Source organism: Lepidochelys olivacea (genome assembly GCF_965140295.1).
Source record: "Lepidochelys olivacea isolate rLepOli2 genome assembly, chromosome: 1".
NCBI lineage: Eukaryota > Metazoa > Chordata > Testudines > Cheloniidae > Lepidochelys > Lepidochelys olivacea.
In genome coordinates, this window is record NC_140411.1 from 223,406,553 (window position 1) to 223,431,300 (window position 24,748).

The 24,748-nt window shown below is 40.3% G+C and overlaps 1 protein-coding gene across 5 annotated transcripts in view; it reads right to left on the minus strand.

Annotated features, from left to right (window-relative positions):
• Nucleotides 1-24,748, minus strand: part of FAR2 (fatty acyl-CoA reductase 2) — a 217,038-nt gene that overhangs the window by 127,981 nt on the left and 64,309 nt on the right. The window contains exon 2 of one of the 5 annotated variants that reach the window (XM_084617284.1): nt 8,923-8,994. The exons of the other annotated variants lie outside the window; for them this stretch is intronic. The gene's annotated coding sequence lies outside the window, so the exon portion shown is untranslated. The remainder of the gene's footprint in view (nt 1-8,922; nt 8,995-24,748) is intronic. 5 annotated transcript variants of the gene reach the window in all.

Below are 24,748 nucleotides of genomic sequence, written 5' to 3' on the forward strand. Positions count from 1 at the left end.
CTCAGCAAGTTTGCAGATGACACTAAACTGGGAGGAGAGGTAGATACGCTGGAGGGTAGGTATAGGATACAGAGGGACCTAGACAATTTAGAGGATTGGGCCAAAAGAAATCTGATGAGGTTCAACAAGGACAAGTGCAGAGTCCTGCACTTAGGACAGAAGAATCCTATGCACCGCCACAGACTAGGGACCGAATGGCTCGGCAGCAGTTCTGCAGAAAAGGACCTAGGGGTGACAGTGGACGAGAAGCTGGATTTGAGACAACAGTGTGCCCTTGTTGCCAAGAAGGCCAATGGCATTTTGGGATGTATACGTAGGGGCATTGCCAGCAGATCGAGGGACGTGATCGTTCCCCTCTATTCGACATTGGTGAGGCCTCATCTGAAGTACTGTGTCCAGTTTTGGGCCCCACACTACAAGAAGGATGTGGAAAAATTGGAAAGAGCCCAGCGGAGGGCAACAAAAATGATTAGGAGACTGGAACACATGACTTATGAGGAGAGGCTGAGGGAACTGGGATTGTTTAGTCTGCGGAAGAGAAGAATGAGGGGGGATTTGATAGCTGCTTTCAACTACCTGAAAGGGGGTTCCAAAGAGGATGGATCTAGACTGTTCTCAGTGGTAGCTGATGACAGAACAAGGAGTAATGGTCTCAAGTTGCAGTGGGGGAGGTTTAGGTTGGATATTAGGAAAATCTTTTTCACTATGAGGGCGGTGAAACACTGGAATGCATTACCTAGGGAGATGGTGGAATCTCCTTCCTTAGAAGTTTTTAAGGTCAGGCTTGACAAAGCCCTGGCTGGGATGATTTAGTTGGGGATTGGTACTGCTTTGAGCAGGGGGTTGGACTAGATGACCTCCTGAGGTCCCTTCCAACCCTGATAGTCTATGATTCTATAATTATATTACAGATTTCAAACATCAGAGTGAGCTCAGTGAAAATGGTGGCACCAGCTTTCCATCAGTGAATGCAAACCAAACCAATAATTTTTTTTAAGCTCCGATACAGTCAGTGTTTTGCAGCCAGTAATATAACTTTACCCAATTTCTGAGCAGGTGGCATTCCTGAAAGTATCACACACTACGTTTTCTCTTTTTATAAAGTTTAATTTACCGTGCGTGAAATATGACAGACTGACACCCCTTGAGGAAAAAACTCTCTTCTGTTGGCCCCAAAAACTTGAAATACACAGGTAACAGCAATGTTCCCTTCATCACACTGCCCCAAAAATACGCTTCAACCTTAACCTGAAACAATGTGACCAAAAACCAATTCAGTCCATCTGTCTGCTCAATCTGGTAATTACTTTGAGTTTAAAATGACTAATAATGGGCCCTCTTCAGAATAAATGATGTTAATAGAAGAATAACAGACTCTTCCGAGTTTCCATAATGGTTAAAACTAAGGCATCTCATGTGTAGGCTCCACCTGAAGAAATTAGTTTGTAATTAACCTAAATTATTAGCAAATGTGCTATCTCGTTGTTATGGTAATACTGGGATTAGGTCAATGGCACAAGCTTATGTGGCACTAAGGTGACAGCAAAGGTTACTCAACCAATCAGCACCCTTCCTCTCAAGCTAATTTGCACACTGCAATTCCATGGTTTGAAGTAAATCAGTGGAGTGAAGGGATTGTACACATGTGAAGAGTTTTCATTGGTATTTGACTTTGTCCCAATAATCTTAACAGATCCATTGCAGCACGCTATCTCCTATGCTTTACTGGAAGGAAGTCCAGTTCCAACATATAAACTGTATATAAATAAAAGTGTCTTTTCTACCTTCCTGATTCCTTCAACCACAGAATGTAAAGTAAGGGGTATGAAGGGAAAAAATGACAAAGGGAAGACAGCTTCACCTTTCATGTTCTTGTTTTTGTGTCTTTGTGTCGTGTATGTTGTGTGTCTAGCTATCTTTTCACAGTTAAATTTTATGTGTACAATTATACGTAGGTGTGCAGCCAGTCATCAGAGATGCTTTAATTTTATGTCAAGGCTTTGTGAAATCACCAGGCTATGCTTCAAAGATTTCACACAATATTTTGAGCCTCAGGACATGCGGCAGTAATAGAGCATGCTATGCTCTTAGAGTCACATAGTCCCAAACCATGCTGCAAATACATAAAGAAGTTATTCAGATTTCATTACAGAGAAGCCAGGAGGCTGAATCTTCAGTCACTGTAAAAGAGGGAGGGGACAAAGTCATTCAGCTCTACTGTAACAAGACACTGGGCCAAATTCACCAATGGTGCAGTTCCACAGTAGTCACTGAAGTTACACAAGGAAATAATTTGGACTCGTATTTTTCCAGGCCTCCATATTTTTAGGTCTGTGCTTTAAGTGGTGGAAAGAGTCAATATAGAAAGAGGCTTGAGTTCTGACACGGCACAGCATTTTATGACAGTAGGTATGCGTCAGCCACAGGAGAAAAGAAAAACAGAAACTCACAACAGCCATGCTTTGAAGTTTTATAGGGTCAGATTTTCAAAGATAATTACGTGCTTAAAGATGCAGATAGGTGCATGATTTCCATGGGAGTGAGGCATCTAACCCGCTTAGGGGATTTTGAAAATCCCACTAGGTGCCTATCTGCATATTTAGGCACCTAAATATTTTTGAAACTCTGAGTCAGCAGTTTCACGCAAGAATCAAGAGCTTTTCTAGAAAGGTAGGTCTGGTTATCTCTGTTTTACAGTTGTGGAAAATGAGGCAAGGGCAGGTTAAAGTGATGTGCCCAAGGCCGTGTAATGACTCAGTTTAGCTGACATACCGTTAAGAGCTATTTAGTGACATTAAAATCCATTTAATAAAAACAAACAAACAAACAAAGAAAAAAACAGTGCTAGTTAGCCATAAAAATAAAAGCAAAGAAAACATCATCTATCCTTCATATGAGCACTATGGATGTTAATACAACTCAAGAAAATTGATAGCTTTACACTACATTGTAAACCCAGGCTTACAATTGCTGTACGCGGGTCGTGCTAATGCATCCATAGTGCACTATGTAGACCTTCAGAGGGGTAGCCGTGTTAGTCTGTATCAGTAAAAACAACGAGGAGTCCTTGTGGCACCTTAGAGACTAACAAATTTCTTTGGGCATAAGCTTTCATGGGCTATAACCCACTTCATCAGATGCATGGAGTGAAAAATACAGTAGGCAGGTTTAAATATACAGCACATGAAAAGATGGGAGCTGCATTACCTAGTGGGGGGTCAGTGCTAACGAGCCCAATTCAATCAGGGTGGATGTGGCCCAGTTCCCAACAGTTGACAAGAAAGTGTGAGTATCAACAGAGGGCAAATTACTTTTTGTAGTGACCCAGCCACTCCCAGTCTTTATTCAGGCCTAATTTGATGGTGTCAAGTTTGCAAATTAATTCCAGTTCTGTAGTTTCCCACTGAAGTCTGTTTTTGAAGTTTTTTGTTGAAGAATGGCCACTTTTAAGTCTGTTATTGAGTGTCCAGGGAGACTGAAGTGCTCTCCTACTGGTTTTTGAATGTTACAATTCTTGGGGTCTGATTTGTGTCCAGACCTCAACAAGAAACTGCAGAACTGGAATTAATTTGCAAACTAGACACCATCAAATTAGGCCTGAATAAAGACTGGGAGTGGCTGGGTCACTACAAAAAGTAATTTTCCCTCTGTTGATATTCACCCCTTCATGTCAATGAATGAGTGGAGTTTGAATTTCAAGCTTCTATAGTTGCTTAAACTTTATCTGCCCAGCTACACAGATCATCTCATTCATACAGACTGTCTCCATCGTGTATTAATTACTCCCAGACTGTTAGAGCACAACAAGTGAAGCAGAATCCCTGCTGGTATGATAAAAGTAGGTGTGTCCTCTTGACTCTTCAGAGAATCTCCTAGTCTCTCTTGGCTCCATTAGTTTCTCTTTAAGATCTGTGAAAACCAGCCAATGCCCATAGCATGTCAGCACAGTTACCTTTTAGGAATAAAGGGCCTGTCTACACGAAGTTATTCAGGAACAGCTATTCCCTCCATTTGTAGATAAGCCCTAGTTCTTACTTACACATAAAAGCAGCAGTACCGCCCATGGAGAGCTCAGCATGGCTGCTTTTGAAGAACTGCACTACTCAGATCAGGTTTCCGAGTAGCAGCCGTGTTAGTCTGTATCCGCAAAAAGAGGACGATGACTTGTGGCACCTTAGAGATTAACAAATTTATTAGAGCATAAACTTTCGTGAGCTACAGCCCACTTCATCGGATGCATAGTGTTTGTACTCAGCATTGCTCTCCTTTTATCAGTGCTAATTTTATCAGTGCTGAGCAGCTCATGAGACACAGGGCCTCCAGCACTGCACATGGAATGGCACCGAGCCCATGTTACTCTGAACTGGAGGAGATTCTGCTTCCTTTGCTTCAATATAGTTCAATGTAATATCATTATTATTATTATTATTTGTATTATCGTAGTGCCTAGGAGTCCCCATCATGGAACAGAACCCCATTGTGTTAGGTGTTGTAGTTTTCTTATGCCAGCATATTCCTGCAAATATCCTCTCTCTTTTCCCCTCCTACCCTCCAAAACTACATCACTGTGTTAATTCTTTATTGACATAACTGGGATGTCCATAATACCACCCTCCCACCCAAAATCATGAAATTAAAGTCACATGTAATCCACTAGATTTCCATGCCCTTTACATTGATCAGCTTTCTGAGACGGAAGCTATTGTACATAACTTCACATTATTCACCAAAGCAGACATGTAAGAGATGCCCTCAGCTCCGAATATATATATATACATACACACACATACACACACACAATAAACGCTCTGTAGATTACACATTGATCTACAATCTCACTGCAAGTTAGCGTGCAAGACAGTTCTCTCTCGTTGTAATGTCGTCAGAAGGCTATAATTCATATCGGACAGAATAGTGATAAAATAACAACAACAAGCTCTTCTATAATGCTTTTCATCCATAGAGTGCAGAAAGCTTTACAAAAGAAGGGCAGTATCACTATCCTCATTTTACTGATGGGGCAACTGATGCAGAAAGAGTGAAAGTAACTTGCCCAGGGTCAGCCAGCAGGTCAGTAGCAGAACTTGGAATGTGTCCTAGTCCAGTGCTCTAGCTATTAAGCCACACTTCCCCCCAATTTTTGCAGCAGCCCCACCATTGATGGTGCAATGAAGTCAACTGCATAATGACTGGCTACATTATCACCACTTTCACCATCCCATTTCCCAACAAATAACTGTCCTCTGATCCTCTAAAATAAAACTGAACGTTGAAAACAAATATCTAAAGCATTTTTCTCATGTTTATATAAAAACTAAAAGCAGGATGGTTGGTAATTATTATGATTTATATTGTAGTAGCACCCAAAATGTGAAAGACACTGTACAGACATTTAGGAAGGCATTGTTTCTGCAGAAGAGAGTTAGTGGGTATTGATCCTGCAAAGAATTATGCACTTGCTTAACTTTAAGAATGTGCGTAGTCCAGTTGAAGTCAATGGGACTACTCACGTGCCTAAATTTAAGCATGTGCATGAGGGTTTGTGGAACGGGGGCCTAAAAAGACAAGCAAACAGAGAAAGGGGCGAGGAGGGCAACATACAAAGAAAGTGGTCAAGGTGCTGACTTTAGGATGGCTTGTTTTTAAAAATGTTATGTAGAAATCTTTCCCAAATGCCCCTCTACCTAACCATTATTAGATGGTTATTTTTTTGTAAGTATCATGGTACACATGAGGCTTGAATACAGAGGTCAGTGGCTTGGTGCACCAGCTCAGAATATTTTACCCAAGTTTCTCTTGTTAAACATTTATGCTAAACTCCATATATTGCATTTTGCACATGAAAAGCTCTGAATGACACTATCTGCAGAAAAAAAATAAAAGCATATGCTCATGAATATATACTCCTCCGGGTTCTGATGACTCACTCAATATTCCCTGCCACAACTAGCATATGATGAATCTCCCAAACTTTGTTATATTATTCCTCCTCCAAACACTCAAAATATTCATGCTTTTACTAATGATCACTTTTCTACAAAGCCTATTTTACCTGACTGCACAGGACCATATGTATGTGTATGGGCAGAGAACAGGCAGAGCAAGGACATTTGCTAGTTTAATTTAAATTTCTTTTCTTATTGGGTCATGTCTATGTTGCTATTTTGGGCACATCAACACCACAAGTGTCTATCCATTGCCCATTTAGTGTGGAACATTCATTATTTGGCTCTGCCAGGCCCTAGCAGAACAAATATTCCTTCCCCTTCCCCACATTCATATTCCCTGAACTAGCTTGCAGGTCTTCTGGAGTCAACTTCACAGCTGGAGAAACTGTGGCATGTTGTCAGCAAAACCTCTCGATGAGTGTGTATAAGCAATTCACGTCATTGTACCACATCACCAGATATCAAATGCAGCTTGTATCCCAAGGAGCCTAACAGTCTTCTGACAGCAGGCTAAAATGTAATTACACACTATACTAGGAGGTCTAAGAGACTGGAAAATTTGCCTTTTGTGTCCTGCCTTAGAATTTTGGGGGGTCAGTGGAAAGCTGAGCTCAGCAGTTTTTGTTTATGTTTAGCTACAGGCTTTTTTGAAAGCCCACCCTATATCCCTTCTCAGGGCACAGCCTCTGCTTGATCTGGATAAAAGACAAAAATGTTTGGCAAGTTTCTTAAAGAGAGACATCTCCTTTAAAGGGTGATCTGGCTGACATCAGAGCCTCAAACATGAAATTCAAAGCCAACTAAAAATACATACCCTTTCCAATACACACCTTTAAGATCCAATCAAATCTTATTTTCATATTGTGCTTAAAAGGGACACCATCATCCCCCAACATCATTCATCTGCCTGCAAACCTTTCCTCTACCTTTTTGACAAGTGACAACCCAAAAGAATTCAGAGGAAAGTATTTTTCTTAGTTCTTTTTTCATTGTCCAGTTTGAGCATTTCACAGCACTCTGAGACCCATCAATGAAGAGAATTTGTCTGCTTTGCACTACCCTCATGTCTCCCTGCGCAGACCCTTCCACTGAGGTGGGTATCTCTCTCCACTTCACCTTACAACACCTGCAGGAGCCACAGATGGGAGCAATTTGGTGTCCACTCAAATCTCAGGACCCCTGCAACTAGCTTGGAAAGAGAAGCCAGGAGCAGTGTTGTCTGGCAGGTTTTCTCCTTCCCCAGGCCACTTCACAGACCTGGGACAGCAGAGATGAACTGCACAGAGGCGGGAGGTGAACAGTAAGGCCATTGGGAGCCCATCCACAAGGAAAGGAAGCAGTGGAGTCTAGAAGCAACCTCCTTGGAACCCCTCCCTGAAAGCAAGAAGTGCTGCGAGTGGTGATCACAGTGGGGGCATCTGCATTCTGTTAGTGTATGTCAGATATAGTATAATCCACATTAATGGGTAATACATGCACAGTATTAGTATAATATGCATGTATGTGTTGGGATGTTATGTCAACTGAATGTATGATGCTCTCCCCACGATTCTGTTCACCCCACAACACTGTGCAAAGCTGACATCAGCTTTGGTATTAGAAAATAGGAAGCCAGTCAAAGGCAAGATACATGATAGGCAAGATATCTTAGAACAGGTTGGGACACCGAACTGATTTGGAATGTAGTATCCAAAACAGAGATAAGAAAAGTACAGAACAAAACAACCAATTAAGGGACTGCTATGAACTGGTGGGTAGATTCTAGCACTGTGTAAAAAGAGTTTGGTAACTTGTAAAATCATAATATAAATACTACAAGCTGAAATGCATATGTTTGAAGCAAATCTTCTGTGTAAGGTGAACATACTGTAAGATAAGAATTGCTTCCCAGAAGGAAGATATGCATGTCACCTTTTTGTATTGTACTGCTTTGTTTAGACAATAAATTTCGCTAAATTCAGTTATTTGGACTCAAACATTTTTTAAGAATGAGTCGTGAATATAGTCAAACAATTGGCTCCACTTTTTAGTCAATAATTCCCTGGAATCCCAGCAGGCAATGGAGGTAAAGCATAGAAATTTTCAGGCCTAATGGTGAAAGCTTCATTAAATGTATGTAAGTAGGTGGAATGTGTTAATAAGGATCAATCACATCTAATAGAGCCAGAAAACCCTTTGGACTGAGTGCTGGAGGAATGGAGCTGAAAGATTGCAGCTTTTTTTTTTTTTTTTTTTTTGAGAGAGAGAGAGATTGAGAATAAAGTGAATTAGATACTTTCAGTCCAGGACCAATCAAAGGGCACCCCCTCACCCACTCGCCCTCCATCCCCCTGGGACAAGGAATCAGACAAATTGTACTTGTGTCCAGGAGATAGCATTGGAAGGGAGGCAACAGAAGATATATGTTTTGGAAGGGAGAGGAATTGTATAGAATATCCCCAAACGACTCTAGAAAAGTCCGACCTGTCTGGACCAAAAAGTCAAGACAAGCCAAAAAGTAAACAAGAGAATTGGGGGCCAGGGGAGGATACAAAATGCTGCTTCTTCCCAACAAGGTAGGAGAAACATCTCAATAGTGAAAAGGGGCAGAGCTCAGCTCATTGATGGGCTCCAAAACTATTCTGTACCATTGACTGCTATTCTGATTAATATGACAGTAATATGACAGAGGAGCTACCCATCTGTCTTGCACCAGTAAAACTGGTTCCCAAAATGGGTTATGTAGATGAATGTAGCACAGCACTTGTCTGCATCATGCCTAGATCTATCCAGTGCTACTCAGTCCTTCAGAATAATTTTAGGAGCCCTACATTCACTGGTCCAAATTCATTTGTGTAATTCCAGGGAGTTATTCAACGGATAAATTTAGCTCACTGATGTTTGAAATTTATTTAAGGCTAGTGCAAGGTCACAAGATGAAAGCAATGGAAAATGCCCCAACGAGCATGAACTTAAACTGACTTGGAAGGACTACCTTTAAGGATGAGAGGGATCAGTTGCAATGGACTCCGTTAACAAAGGTCCAGTGGTCATTTGGTACTTAAGTCTGCCAAAAAAAGTACAATTAGCATTCATAGTGATAGCAGGATTTTTGACACCTTCCCATTAGGAAATAGGCTGAGACCAGTTCACTTCACATAGGCTTCCAAACAGCTGTTAGATGATAACTTGGTCATTACAATTCCCTGATCCACCCAGTCCTTCAAATATTGCAGGAATTGGCCAATTTCACAACATTCTAAAATATATTTTAAAGATACACACAGTGTAGTTCATAAAATATATTCAACCTTCTAAAGGGAATATTAGCATTTTTCATACAGAAACACACAGTAGGCTTTCGCCACGAGCCATTCCTTCACCCTGAAAACTCTGCTGTTATTGCAGTTCATTCTTACTGAAAGAAAATGGTTTGGAGAAATCACCTGCCACAAAATACTCCTTAATTCAAAAGGGCTGCTTACTTTAAAAGTAAAATAATCTCCTGTTAGCTCACTCTTAGCTTTCAGCCTAGTTACTGCCCTGCTGGCAGACACGGTCCTTGAGTAACATGGGGAAAATGGCAAAATGAAAGGTAAAATTAAATTAAACTAATTAAACATTGTTGCAAAAAATAGCCATTTTAGAATCTTGATTTCATAATTTAAGTCATTTGATGCTAATCTCTGCTAGTAAATTGACAGCTGCACGAGAGGGAAATGACAAGGCTTGAATTAATGTATACTGCATGCTGCGGAGACAATATTTTTAGTGTTTTATGAAGGAAAATATGTTTAATTAGCTAAATCCTTTTCCTGTCACATTACCCCATGTGTAGAGCATTACTCTGGTATATGAGTGTTATTGTGTGATATTATTTGGTTCTTTTAGGTCTCCTTACCTCCATTCCTCATCAAAGCTTATAGGATTTCGGCATTAGAACTGGGAGGGAAACAGTTTTTCTATCCAACAAAAATATTGAGAAAATTTTTAAAAAAAGGTTGTTCCCATCCTGAATGGGGATGAAAATTTTTGCAAAGCACAAAATAAAACAAAAAATTCAGATCAGGCAAATCAAAACGTTTTGTTTTAAATAATTTTGAAACTTTTCATTTGAATGTCAACCTTTTAATTTTTTAATTCTAATTTAACTAATGTAACGTTTGAAATGAAACATTCTTTAGAACTGAAAAACAACAGTTTTGGTTTAGAAAATGTCAAAACAGGATATTTGTCTAAACCAACCATTTTGTGTGAAAATTCTGTTTTGAATCAGCATTTAACAAAAAGGTTTCAGAGTAACAGCTGTGTTAGTCTGTATTCGCAAAAAGAAAAGGAGTACTTGTGGCACCTTAGAGACTAACCAATTTATTTGAGCATAAGCTTTCGTGAGCTACAGCTCACTTCACCGGATGCATACTGTGGAAAGTGTAGAAGATCTTTTTACACACACAAAGCATGAAAAAATACCTCCCCACACCCCACTCTCCTGCTGGTAATAGCTTATCTAAAGTGATCACTCTCCTTACAATGTGTATGATAATCAAGGTGGGCCACTTCCAGCACAAATCCAGGGTTTAACAAGAACGTCCGATTTGTGCTGGAAGTGGCCCACCTTGATCATCATACACATTGTAAGGAGAGTGGTCACTTTAGATAAGCTAAAGTGGGAGAGTGGGGTAGGCGGAGGTATTCTTTCATGCTTTGTGTGTATAAAAAGATCTTCTACACTTTCCACAGTATGCATCCGATGAAGTGAACTGTCACTCACGAAAGCTTATTCTCAAATAAATTGGTTAGTCTCTAAGGTGCCACAAGTACTCCTTTTCCTTTAACAAAAAAATTCTCAAAAAATTCCCGACCAGTTCTATTCATCTTAACTTCAATCTCGTGGGAAGTATATACTGGGAAGAAAACTTGATAACTAGACCTCAGGTCAGTAGCCAATGATATATGTGCTACCCTGAAACTTGTCTCACTGCAGTAGATTACACAAATTTGCTAAAGTGCAAACACAACATTTGTAACGGTATTTTAATCTTCTATTCTCTAGCCTTTTTTCACCGAAGTGTTCAGAGTCAAGTGTGCCTGTTTTCTCTAGTCTCACCCCTTCAAAATGTCCCTATTAATTTCTTTCTGCTAGTGCTATAAATCTAAATTAGCTATATCCAGTATACAGTAAACATAGTCTAGTAAAACACATAGTATAAAGCTGTACTGTGTAGGCTTTTCCAGAGTCCAATTAAGTGCATGATAGATAGTTATTATATGGTAAATCAAATTGCATGTAATCACACATTAAGCAGAAAAAGCCTGAAGGAATTCCCCCAAATAAATGCGAAGACATTTATGACTCTCTTCTGTCAGGCATCCAGCAACAATATTTTCATTGCTCTGACAATGACAAATTATACATAATAAATATTCTATAAATCCTTTCACAAGAGACATGCTAATATGGTTCATGAGGGCATTTATTCAGTATTGCTACCTACAGACACACCAAAACCAAGAATCATGCCTGAAAAACAAAATGCCCCCTCCCCCGCCCCACCTTCCCCATGAGATTGGCTTAAAAGTCATGCAATTTAAAAAAGTAATAATAATAAATTTTGGCTTCCTTTTATTTGCCTTCTCGGTTCAAGCCTTTAGAATTGACGTTTTCAAACTTTCCTCTACAACCGTAGGGACTAGAAACTTTTTAAAAATGAAAACTGAGATTCTTGAATAATCACACGATGCCAGCCACTGTGGCTTTAAGAAAACCACCAAATAGCGAGAGACGCACAATAAAATCATGAGAGATGGCCACACTCTCCCTTGGCTGTCTTCATATTTGATGTTAACTGATACCTTTTTTCCTGGTCTGTCTTAAGCATTCCTAGAAATGGACTTTTGTAATAATTTAGAGAGTGGAAATGGAAATGAAGTGAAGTAGGGAAGAAGGACCTTGTGAGAGGAAGAGTGGCCTAGTGGATAAGGCACTCAACTGGGAGTCAGGAGACCTGGGCTCTCTACCATTGATCTGCTGGGTGACCTCAGGAAAATCACTTCACTTCTTGTTTCCTTTCTCATCACTCTTTGTCTTCTTAGGTCATAAGTTCTTTACATAATAAGGGAGAGTCTCTGTCCTAAAGTGCTCCTCAAAATGGGATCAAGACCACAGCTGGGCCTTTAAGAGCTACAACAGTTCAAATAATATTTCTAGGTTTTTATACCTAAAGTAGACAATTTTGATTCATGATTTGTATTCCCCCATGTATACTGTTCAATGCTCTACCCATTCCATGTCTGATTTACTATAACAATGCTTTTACACTTTGGGCTTGTCTGTAGGAACAATTAGTTTGCACACTAGCACTGTACTAGCCTGCTGCCATGCACTGAAAGTTCTCGGATATGCTTTCATCTACCCCACTTTGAAAGGGGAGTAGATGAAAGTGCACTGAGAACTTTTAGTGTGCAGGAGCAGAGTCTGTATGGACAGTTAGCAGGCTAGTGCAAGGTAGATTTATACCCTGGCTTGCTGAGAACAAAGTGTTCATATAGGCAAGCCCTTGCATGATGCTTTCCTTCTTCAAAGTGCTTTACAAACAAATAATTTGTCTTTGAAATACCCCCAACGAAATAGAGTAGGTATGTATAACACTATCCCCATTCTTAGAATTGAGGCGCATGACTTGTCCGAGGCCTTTGTTAGAGTCAATAACAGCGTACCAGGATGGTGATGCTGTAGTTAAAGATGATACAGCACTTCCCTCTCATTTTTATGTTAAGTTGTGCACAGTCCTTGAGGCACTTTGGGTCATGCTAGAATGGGGAACAAAAGTGCCCTCAATGGAAACAAAAGAAACATTAGAACTATAAAGAAGAAAGTTCAGTACAATATGTTGCTACATTTCCAGCGATACATTCTTTGCAATGCTGTGGTCTAATGTGAGTCATATGTAAATACACTTACAATATTGTAAACGAGAAAGTCTACAAAATATGATCTATTTACAGTCACAAAACTAGTTCCACATTACACATCTTACTCCCAAAAATCTGTGCTATGCAGTTACGCCTGGAGCAGAAGAAAAAGCAGTTTGTACTGTGCATTTGAAAGACCTGGGTTCAAAGCCTGCACTCAGGCCCATGTGGGGAACTATATATATGGAAGAAGTCAGACTAGGTGATCACAGTGACACCTTCTAGTATTAAAAATACATAAATTACTTTTCTGCTGAACTTGCAATTATTTTGTTGTTTGACCCACCCTGTGTCTTCAAGCAAAGTGAAAATTAAATATTTGTATGCGTTAGATAACGTCTTTTTGGGTTTCTCTGGGGTGGGGAGAAGAGTGAGAAGTTGGTTGCATTTTCCCTCCAAAATTCTCCAGTATGACAGCAATTCATCCCCTGAGGAGACAGGAAGAGGAAGGCAAAAAGAATTCCCTCAGGTTATTGAAGAATGCTTTAAGGAGCTTCGCTTGGCAATCAACAATTCCCTGAAGAATTAAAGAATCCCTGGAGCACTGGGAGCTTTTGAAATATCCTCACCAACGAAAGAAAACAAAAATGCAAGAGCACAAATGCCCTCAGCTGGCATATATCGGTGCAGAGAAAAGATTGTTTCTTCGGAATATGATTAGGCTGCCCTTTTTCCGCCCCTCCCCACCAAATATTTAGGCAAAGATCTGATGAAAGATGACATTTTACATTTCATACATTTTCAAAAAGGGGCACTGAATAAAACAGCAAGTACTAGAAAAAACACTGTCAGGCTGTACTAATGTCTTCTAATACCTGGCTGTGCACCAAAATACAGAGAAGGAATGGAAACAAAGGGAGAGAGAGAATAAAATGCATCTAGCTGAATCCTCATTAATGTGCAAAATAAAGAAATCCACTTTACTTGAGATCCCAACTAAATGTTGTTTAAAGAACAGCTGGGAGATTCAGATCCATTAGACATGAAATTTAGAACAATAAATCCCACCCTATCCTATTTTTCCAAGTTCCTAGCTTGTCTAAACAAGCACTGGCATAGTCCATCAAAGTTTAGATGATCACTGAAATGATGATACATAGGAATATAGATAATATAAAAGGTTAGTTCAATCAAGGTATTTAATTACAAAGGTGAATGAATCACTAGCCTAAATAGTTTTATTCCTTACTGTGTTACTGGCTCAGTGTGTGACCTTGGGCAGGTCATTTAATTTTTTTCTACCTCAGCTTCTCATGCTACTAAAATAGGGATAAAGACATCTATCCTGCACTGTAAAGTATTTTGAAACCTGTGGAAGAAATGAGTTCTAAAGATGACCAGTAGTCTTGTGGATATATCCTTTGGTTAAGACTTAGAAGATCAGGGTTCTATTCCTGGCTCTACCACTGACCTGCTGGATGACCTTAAACAAGTTATTTCCCTTCTTTGTGCCTCAGTTTCCCATCTGTAAAATGAGGATAATACTGACCTTCTTTGTAAAGTGCTTTGAGATCTACTGATGAGAAGCTGTATTTTAGAGCCAGTATTATGACAGAATAACCAAGTATTATTAAATATTAGTTATAAACAATGAAAATAATTAATCAAGTACTTTGATGGCGTAGAAGAGAACTCAGGGAATGAGCTCAACTGTGTGTGGAAATAAAAGAAATAATACAATTTACACTACACCACTTTGATAATCTGATTTCCCAAGCATTCAAGCAGTGAAGCTGATTCCCTGTTCAACTGTGTGTCATCAAACCGGTGCTCCTGCTGAGAAGTATTATTAGACTGCCAGCTTTTGCTGGTGGTGACAGCAGCACCATTCACAGTGCTGGTGATACAACAGAGAGAGAACACTCACATGCTGTTCTTATGCTTTCTTTCCCTATGACTGGTGATAAACAACATTTTTAAATTATAAGGAAAATATGTATTTATGGAGAAAAAGCTCCTGCTATCAGTGCATTCAGTCATCTCACAAGTGCGGCACGACAACATCAGTGAACGCATCAGACAGGAGAAATGTGTTGATTATAAAGGGGAAAAGCATCTCTTAGCATAAATCCTCTCAGTAATCAGCAATGATATGGAAGGCTATACTGAATGAACACACGGTCTTTTAACCAGGTTTTTGGTGGAATATTTGTTTTAAATTCCCCAGATTTCAGCTGTAATTTATTAAAGTAAACTTTTAAGATGAACCCAAATGATAGGGTCTATCTCCTGAGGAATTTACACCCAAATTACAATTTACATCTTGCTCCCAAACTGCAAGAGAGTGTGGGCCTAATGCCACAAAACACTTAAGCATGTGCTTAATTTAAAACATGTGCATAACCCTACTGAAGTCAGTGCAAGATCAAAGCACATGCTTAAGTGTTTTACTGGATCAGGCTCTCTTTCCTGCCCTTAGAAATAGAAAACTCAATCATTTAATCAAAGCTTTGCAAAATTTACCAGCCCACTTACTGTACAAAATTTACTCAGAACATTTTCGATGATGACTGATGATAATCACACAATTAATATCTTACTCTTCCATTAAAAAAACAGAACACTATGGAAAATCACTGCTCATCTGCAAAGTAGAATTTAGCAGTGCAAGTCTATCTACCATGATCCTATAAGACAAAAGAAATAGTTCTTAGTCATAGGGAATTCCATGGGACCCTATTTAAGTCTACACATAGCCAAATTTCTAGATGACCTTAGATTAGGTTAGCCACATGTCAGCCAATATACCTTGCAGCACAGTTAGATGTAGGAAATGCTGAAGCCATCCAACCTAAGGAGGACAACAATAGACACATCACCCCAGCCAGACGGAAAGAAAACTTTCTTCTCTTCCTGCCTTGCCTTAAGGTATACATATAAAATTCTAGTTGCTCTAACATTATTGCTTCTGAAGTGACAATAAAAGCCTGCCCAAAATTTTCAAAGCCCATAGGAGGTTGTCTAAATATAAGGCTCAGTGTTAGTCCCTGCACCAAAGCATGGCTCATTTATCCCAGAGAAAGACTGCTTTCCATTTACAAGGATGTGGCTATTGGCTCTTGACAAAATGGATTACAAAATATACAATGTGAGCAAGTACATTAAAAATAACTATGAAACTTCTCGGTCATTACATTATACAGTACCAGTATTCTGTTATAACAAAAGCTGCACTATAGTGACTCAGTGATTTCAGGCTTAAGCACAGTTACCCTATACCCACAGCTCCTTTGTGATTTGCTCTGATGTTTATAATAATCCATTTCTGCTTTATAGGGATTGGAAACTGTTATGGACCAAATTAATTTATTTAGGTGCAATGTGACTCCATTAGTTTCAACCTTTGATCAAACACAAAAAAACATAATATGCTGTTGAGGCCCACTTATGAAATGAAAAGATTTTATTGACACAGTAAAAAATAAAATAAATAAATGAAAAAAAAAATAATGACTGTGTGCTCCATTTAACATTTTATTGTATTTTTCAGAAAATGAAAAAAAATGTACTCCGTGATTTTATGAGACCCACTTCCTTTGGTGGCAAAGCGTAACTGAGAGATGCCTACTATTCAAAGTTATGGATACCAGTATGCCAATAAATCCATCAAAAGGAAATGTCATCATATCTTGCATCTCTCTTTTTTATGCATTTAAATAAGCCTGCTTTTAAATTAAGAAACTAAGCCTAAATTCAATAAACTCATGCTATTGTGCTATACTGCCACATGGAAGACTTGGGTTCAAATAATAAGTTAGGTGTCTCAGTCTATATCCTGGAACTCTTGTGAAGATGGATATAAGTGACTCACTAGTGACCAGAACTTAATTTAGAAGATGCATATATGAAGAAGCAGAAATTTCCATTGCTACAGCTGAACAAATAAATTACTGTCTAATGTCTGGCTCTATAAATTCAGTACCTTTCTAGCCAAGAGATGCATTATCCTTTTCGGTCGTTCACAGTGGTATGGTTTGCATTATCATGTTTGAAAAATTCAGGATAAAGCATATACCTCAGCACAAAGCATTGAGTTGTTTATCTGACAGCCCCTTCTGTTGGAATTTTACTAATAAACCTCTGTCTATACTGACTGACTTAACAACCGTATGAAAAGGGTCTGAAGGGAATGCTATCCAGATCTGCTGTGCTTGGGGTTCTTAGCCAAGACCCAGGGCTCAATCGGGCAAGGAGGGAATGCGTTATCCACAGAAGGCATTTTAAAACATGGATGATAAAATCTGTATATACTGACAGCCAAAACATAAAATTTTATCTGCCAAAAATTGGGCTTTAGGATAGGGTATGTCCTGAATTACAAAGACATTTATCAAAATAAGCAGATAGAGCAGTTGTGGGCAACCTGCAGCTCATGAGGATAATCTGCTGGCAGGCCGCGAGACAGTGTTGACATTGACCGTCCACAGGCACAGAAGCCCACAGCTCCCATTGGCCAGGAACGGCAAACTGCGGCCATTGGGAGCTGTGGGTGGCCATGCCTGCGGACAGTCAGTGTAAACACTGCTTCGTGGCCCACCAGCGAATTACACTGACAGGCCACGTGCAGCCCATGGGCTGCAGGTTGCCCACCACTGCGATAAAGCAAGGCTCAAGCTCAATTACACCTCCTGGGAAAAAAACAAATAGGAAAAGCATAGGTAGAGTGTAACAGCCATTTTCCTCCTCACCAGCGTAAGAAAGAGTTTGGAAAGAAGATACCACTCTCTGTTTCCTGCTGAAAAAAGGAGAGTGGGAAAGCACTGGTTCAGTATTAAAATTTTTGAAATCTCTCTAACATACCTAGAGCCCTGTTCTGAGGGCCACTTAAGTGCTGGTGGTGCAAAGCAGCCAGAACCTTGGCAGATCTGGCCTCCTGAGAATTCTTCCTGGATGGGAGAACTCAGAGGTGGCAAAGACTCACGTAATCTACACCAACCTCATTTCTTGTCCCCAGCACAAGAGGAAAATCAGCACACTTGTGGCCAGATCTCTCTATGTCCCAGGGATCCCTGACTGTCAGAAAGGCTCCTGAGACCGTTGGCAAGTGTGCACAGGTCAGTGTTGAGGCTGCTCTAATTTATAGTAGAGGCTAGATGAGCCCTTGAGGAGCTCTAGGATTTACGTCTCCCTCATTCCTTGCAATGGGCACAATTCAGCCAAACCAGGGAATCTGGGCTCTTTAACCTGAAGGATAGAGATGTGGGTGCAAGAGAGATGTACCTAGATGTATGTGGGGAATAGGATGGGGAAAAGCCTATATCTGACCTTAGTCTGATTCATTTGGCAGAGAGAAAAAGGGTACCAGGCACTGTACTGTGATGCAACCAGGATACAATAATTCAAGTTATAAGGAAAAATTAAGGGACTTTAGATTATTTTTACTGGAAAGAAGAATAATTTCAACTGATCTAATTGAACTCTTCAAAATTATGACCGGATAAATAAGGTTGATAATTAGAAGTTCACACTGGTGAGATAATTAAAGCACAAAGCAATATTTTAAACCCTTCATGGATGGTGAACTGGGATAGAAAGAAAAGAAAGGCACCTTTGTGTTCCCTGGGGCCAGGGCTGTCTGTGTGATGGACCACTCTGCCACGGTAACTTGTTGCCAATTTCTCCCAGGCCTATGGCAGCTGAGGATTATAAGGTGCAGCCAAATCCTCACCTCTCTCCCTTTCCTCCAGCCACAAGGAGAGGCGGTGGCATGGGAGCTGTTAGGTCAGCTCTACACCCACAGTAGCAATTTAGGCTGTGGTGAACCTCCCAAGATGGGTCACCTTGCACCAGTGTCACAGCACGAAGAGCGCCTGGGCCAAAACATTTCCTAAAAATCAGTCTGATTATCAGTCTTACTTTCCAATGGGCCACAATTCTGACTGTGAAGTGGACACACTTAGCATCACTACAGCCCCATTTAATGTAGGAAAAGCATCACTAGTCTCACCAACTGATTATTTTTAGTGTCTTTATGGCATGGCTGGTGCGAGCAGAACATCTGTGAATGTGAATCTCCAAACTGGTGGCAATCACATTTCATCTGTCTTGTTAGCAAACTTTGCTATTTTAACACATCTGAGCACTGATGCCATTTTTGCTGAGCACTTTTAGGCTGTCTCTGCTCACAGTGACAGGAGAAACTCAAAAGGCAGGGTTGAGTTGTTTAGCCAAAGTTCTGACATTACCCTTCCAGGGCCTTCAATTCTCTTTCTCTATCCCTTCATAGTCCCCTCGCTCACAACAGGCCATAACTCACATGACTTGCTGTTTGTCTTCTAGGTGAAGAGGCCATTGATGGCCTGCTATCTTCTCTGTTCATCCTCTTCTATAGCAAATCCCTTCCAACACCTAGGTAGCCCGATTTTCCCCAGCCCATCCAATCAGGCCTCATCTCTTTGTGGCAGCACAGTCCCCTGTTCCGATGCACCGGAAACAAGCAACTCTCTGCAGGGTCCCACAGATCCACTGCTTTAAAATGTAAAAGGCGCTCTGCAGCTTATGCCAGACCACCGGAGATAACCCTACAATTTCTCACAAGATGAATTGTTCTAATCTCACATGGCCCAGGATTTCATAACAGCACAGCACTCTGTGTGGCACATGATACATTGCTTTTCACGTTTAAAACTGGCATGTCAGGGCACTCATTGGAGTAACTACTGTTGCACCAATGCAACCGTAGCTAAAAGATGACTGGTTGGCCACCAATCTGCCCACAAAGGCCTGCAGATTCTGCAGCTGGAGAGAGAGCAACAATGAGCAGCAGGAGAATACCAGGAATGTAAAAACAGAGAATAAGTTTCGGTCTGCAGGAAATGAAAACCATCCATTATTATGAACAACTTATATGTACGCAGAACGCTTCCACTCCTAGCTATGTTTCAGAGTAGCAGCCGTGTTAGTCTGTATTCGCAAAAAGAAAAGGAGTACAGGTGGCACCTTAGAGACTAACCAATTTATTTGAGCATAAGCTTTCGTGAGCTGAGCTGTAGCTCACGAAAGCTTATGCTCAAATAAATTGGTTAGTCTCTAAGGTGCCACAAGTCCTCCTTTTCTTTTTGCTCCTAGCTATGGCTCTCTGAATGTTTGCTTTGAAAGCAGACTATCAGACAGCATGGAATGTTATAACAGCAGGAAGAAGTTTTACTACAGCTATGGCACCCAAAGGGTTAAGACACTTGCTAAGATGGCACGTTACTGACAGTTTTTTTCTCACAAATCTTTCTGTAAGATGCATTTCCTGTTTATGCACAATGCTTCTGTTTTTTTGTTATCTATAGTTGGGCCCTCTGAAAAGGTGAGAGTCATTGTTTTCACAGAATAACTTCACTATAAACTGAGCATCTCTACATAGAGGTAGTTGTGCAATATGCACAAAGTAGTCCAGTGAAACAATATGGGATTCTCATTCTACAGCCTAGAAAGAGAGCCTCTTTATAGTAGAGTTCACTGTACACTGAATGACTGTATTTACCCCAAACTGCGAGTCATGAGCCAAATAAGTTTGGTATCTTCAATGATGCAACAAACCGGGACACTTTTAGTGTTAAGCCCATTGTGCTCATACCACAGCAGTAAGAAATTCCCGTCAATTCCTCTCCACATTGAAACCAACCAGGATGATGAGAAAGTTGAGAGACAGAACAAAAAGTGGCTCAAACTAGCCATAGAGCAGATTCATATTCTTACTAGTACTGTAAGTCTGCCATTTTATCTTGGAAGGATTTAGTAAATAAAGGAAGTGAAAAGGTTAAAATTTCACTCATACAATAAATCTGCCCATTTACAAAGGACAATATTATCACTGCCGATAGAACTCTCATGATAGACATCTTTCTTCATATGGCTGTCTTTATACTCCCTAGCACAAACTGCCATCCTCAGCTAATAGCCTGCAGTCACTCTCACTCACAAAACAGCAACTGAACATTCTATATGAAAGAGCTGCCCTTGACAATTCCCTTTTGGGATGAAGGACATCTTCAGAAAAACAAGTAAACAAAAAGCAGTACTTTTGGAGTCTCCCTCCTTTTTTCCCAAGGGAGAGGAAATGCTTTCCATTCTACCACCAACCACCACCTTTAAATGGATGCCTCTTCCTCCCACCCTACCTCACCTCCCCACTTATTCACTAATGGACATGACCCTTTAGGTGATCTACACCTCTCTGAATGTTGGGTAGCATGTCTCTCAAAAACAATAAAAAGGACTACTCAGGGAACGAACAGATTTCATGGTCCGTGACATGTTTTTTGTGGCTGTGAATTTGGTAGGGCCCTAGGGATGACCAGCGGAGCCACACACCGATCTCCCTGCTCAGTTGTCCTGGCTCAATCTTATTCTCTATTTCCATCTTTAACCACAAGAACTTGGGGAACTTTTCCATTTTCTTTTGACTGAAATTCAGCGCCCCCACCCAAGTCACAAATCATCAGCTCAATGCCAGGGAGTTAGTCATGTGACTTCCATTAAAGATAATGCGAGAGATGCAAATTAACATCCACACTCTGCAATTGGTCCACGAGAAATTAGACAGCCTCATTTTTCGGGTCCAATTAGACATGGTTTAAATTAGATCATTCTCCAAATCCCATTTTTACCAGTGATTAAAAGTAAATTCAGATGATCTTTCAATGTTATCATCTGAGAAACAATTAGTTGTCTTCCTATTTCAGGCTTTTACTAATTTTACTCTTCACTCTGGGAACATGACTTCTATTTCCAAGAGAGTGAAGTGATCAGTCATCAAATGCAACACACAACAATGCATACACGTAATTTAAGTGAGCAAATAGCAACAAGGCAAAATTCAGCTCTATGTCAACAGATGCATCCTTATTGACTTTAATGGATTTGCACCACTTATGCCAGGGGTGAATTTAGCCCACAGAGAGAAAACTAAAATGTCCAATTTGTGATTTACATGTAATATATGACCCTTGCAGAGGCTAATCTGTTTCTTTTCTGTTATCTGAAACTCACAGAATGGGAGCTTCATACACTGTCAGTGTGACAGACTAATTCACATGAGCCACTCCTGGTGCCTCTCTCAATCAAAATGTCAGAAAGATTGTCCTGATTAAATACCACCCCATGAGAGAAGGAAAGAGATGACCAAGTATCCCTTTTAATGAAAACAATCGTGGCAGAGCTACAGCTAGTCACTGTGTGGAACGCACAAGCTGAATTTGAGGATCTTCCTCTCTTTAGTTAGTACAGGGTGGGTTGCAGTTTCATTGACTATTATTTGTATTACAGCAGCATCAAGATGCTCCAGTCAGGGATCAGGTCTCCATTATGTGAGGCAGTGTACAAACACATAGTGAGAGACAGTTCCTGCCCTGAAGAGTCCTCAATTAGCTTGTAAGCAAAACACAGCAAGGTGGCGTAAGAAACAATGATGAAATGGGGAAGTGAGGACAAGGTTACCACTAACAGTGAGAGAAACACAGACTAGCCAGATACATAGTTAGTTGATTCTGAGTCATGTGAAGGTTTTTATTTTGTTTTTTTCTAGCTGTAAGATGTAAATAAAGAGGCGGATATTAATAAGCCTCCAGCATATGAGGTATTCGTATTAGAATGATTACCTGTTATTTGTAATGTGGTAGCTCCTACGGGCCAGAACCCCGTTGTGGGCTCTGCCCTGAAGAGCTTCCAATCTAAGTAGGAGAAAGTAGAAAATATGTGGATAAAACAAAAACAGTGAGACCATAAGGTTGTTACTTGCTAGTGTGATAAGCAGGGGTCACAGCACATGATCCGCTTAACCACCGTTGAGCTTTTTTATAGGCATCATGCCAAAGAAAAATTTTCAGAAGGGATTTGAAGGAGAACAATGAGGTGGCTTTGTGGTAGCTGGTGATTTGTTACAGGCTTCACATAAAAAGTGGGTCTCCAAGAGAGATTTGAAGGAGGAGAGGGCAGTGGCTTTGCAGAGGCGTTCGGGGAGGGTGCTCCATGCATTAGGGGTGGCACTCAGAGAAGTGGACAGATGGGTGATTGCAGAGAGTATTGCTGGCAGAACGGAAGCAGTGTGAGGAGTGACATGATATCATACAAAGGCAGATAAGGAGAGAGGGACGGGGTTGTGAAAGACCTTATGGGAGTCTTGAATTTGATGTGGATGAGAAATGGAGGAGCAGTATGTGGAGCAGTGGTCAGAACGATGGGACAGGAAGATGACCTTATTAGCACCACCTTTGAGCGTCAATAATTCATTTATGAATTGCTGTTAGAATGGTCACCAACGGCAAGAGAAATGGGAATTGTCCAAGTGGCAGCCCAGTACACAGCCAAAGAAAACCAAAAAAACTTTCTTCCTTCAGTGTTGTTTAAGAAAAGGATTTTTTTAGAAAAGAGATTCCAAGAATGTGGGCTCAGTCCTGCAAGATGCTGAGCAGTCTCTATCCTCTCTGAAGTCAAGGAGCACTGAAGACACTCAGCAATTCCAGGAGTTGTTCAGCACCCTGCAATATTAGGCCCTATCACAGCAGGTTTTCCAGACTAAGGTGCAGAGCTTTCAGCCAATCCAACACCAGAGGAGCAGGGAGTGCTGCAGATCAGGATTGTGGTCTATATGAAAAGCTGTCTGGAGATCTTTGGATTGGAATATCAGGGGATGCACTGCGTTGCATCTACAGAGCTTTGAGGTACGCTGTTTAATTACATAAGGGGAGTAAAAAATAAAGTTTCAACCACAGTTTGTACAAACTGACTTGGGGATGAGGATAGTTGTTGGGGAGTGCAGGGTCTTAAACTACTTGAATCTTTACAAAGATTTGGATCAGTCCTCTCTACTCTTATTCACCCTTTTGTCTCCATATGCCTCAGTATATTCCCTAGTCCGCCTTTCTTCGCAGCTTTCACTAGCCCCTCTAGCTTTGTTGCATTCCCATCGCAGGATTGCCATCTCTGCTACAGACCTCACTCTGCTCAAGTCCTATGCACTGAGACTTTCCCAGTTAGAAATGCTCCACAATGCAAGTGGCTTTCTCGATATTTCACACACACCACACATACATACTGCACTATACAAACAAGGCCCTCTTAACAATATGCATTATTTTGGCTGTTTGCAAAATACTGCTGTTTGCACACGTCTGAAGCATGTTTGGATCAACCTTTGCATCTAGAGGTATTTTATTAGTTGTATCATGCAGTTACATAATCCAACAATAGCATCATCTGCCAGTAAAGTGGGAAAATATGCTTCAAAGGAATCAAAGAAACTGGAGATGGAAAATACCTCTTAGGTCATTTTACTAATCCTCCTGCCACAGCAAGGTTGTTTCTTACAGAAGATTCTCCAATGATTTTCCATTCTAGTCTTATGTGACTTGAGCATGGGGACTCCTTGTACATCCCTTCACAAGCTATTCCATCTTAATAGTTCTCTCAGTTAGAATCATTGCCTGAAATTCAAACTCCAGTGGAGTTAATGATAAAAGTCCTATTGACTTCAGTGGGCCAAGATTTCAGCCCTTTTCTTGAAAGTTAACCTAATTTGTCCTGTACTGATTTTCACCCCATTACTCCTGATTATTATTATACTCAAGTCTAGACCACCCAAAATATTAATAACTCTTTTGCTGTAGGGTTTACAATGTTAAGATACATATCAGCTGTTATTAGAGCTTACTGGGAATTTTCACTCAAAATGTTTTCTTAATAGAAGATGTAGTTTCCACAAAATTGTCGTTTTCTGTGGAAATATGTCAGTCGCGCTAAATTTTTTAGATTTTCTGTCAGGAAGATCAAAACAAAATATTTTGTTTGGGATCAACTCATTCTGAATCAAAACAGAACCCACTCAAAATATTTGTTTTGACTCAATTCAGATTAATCTA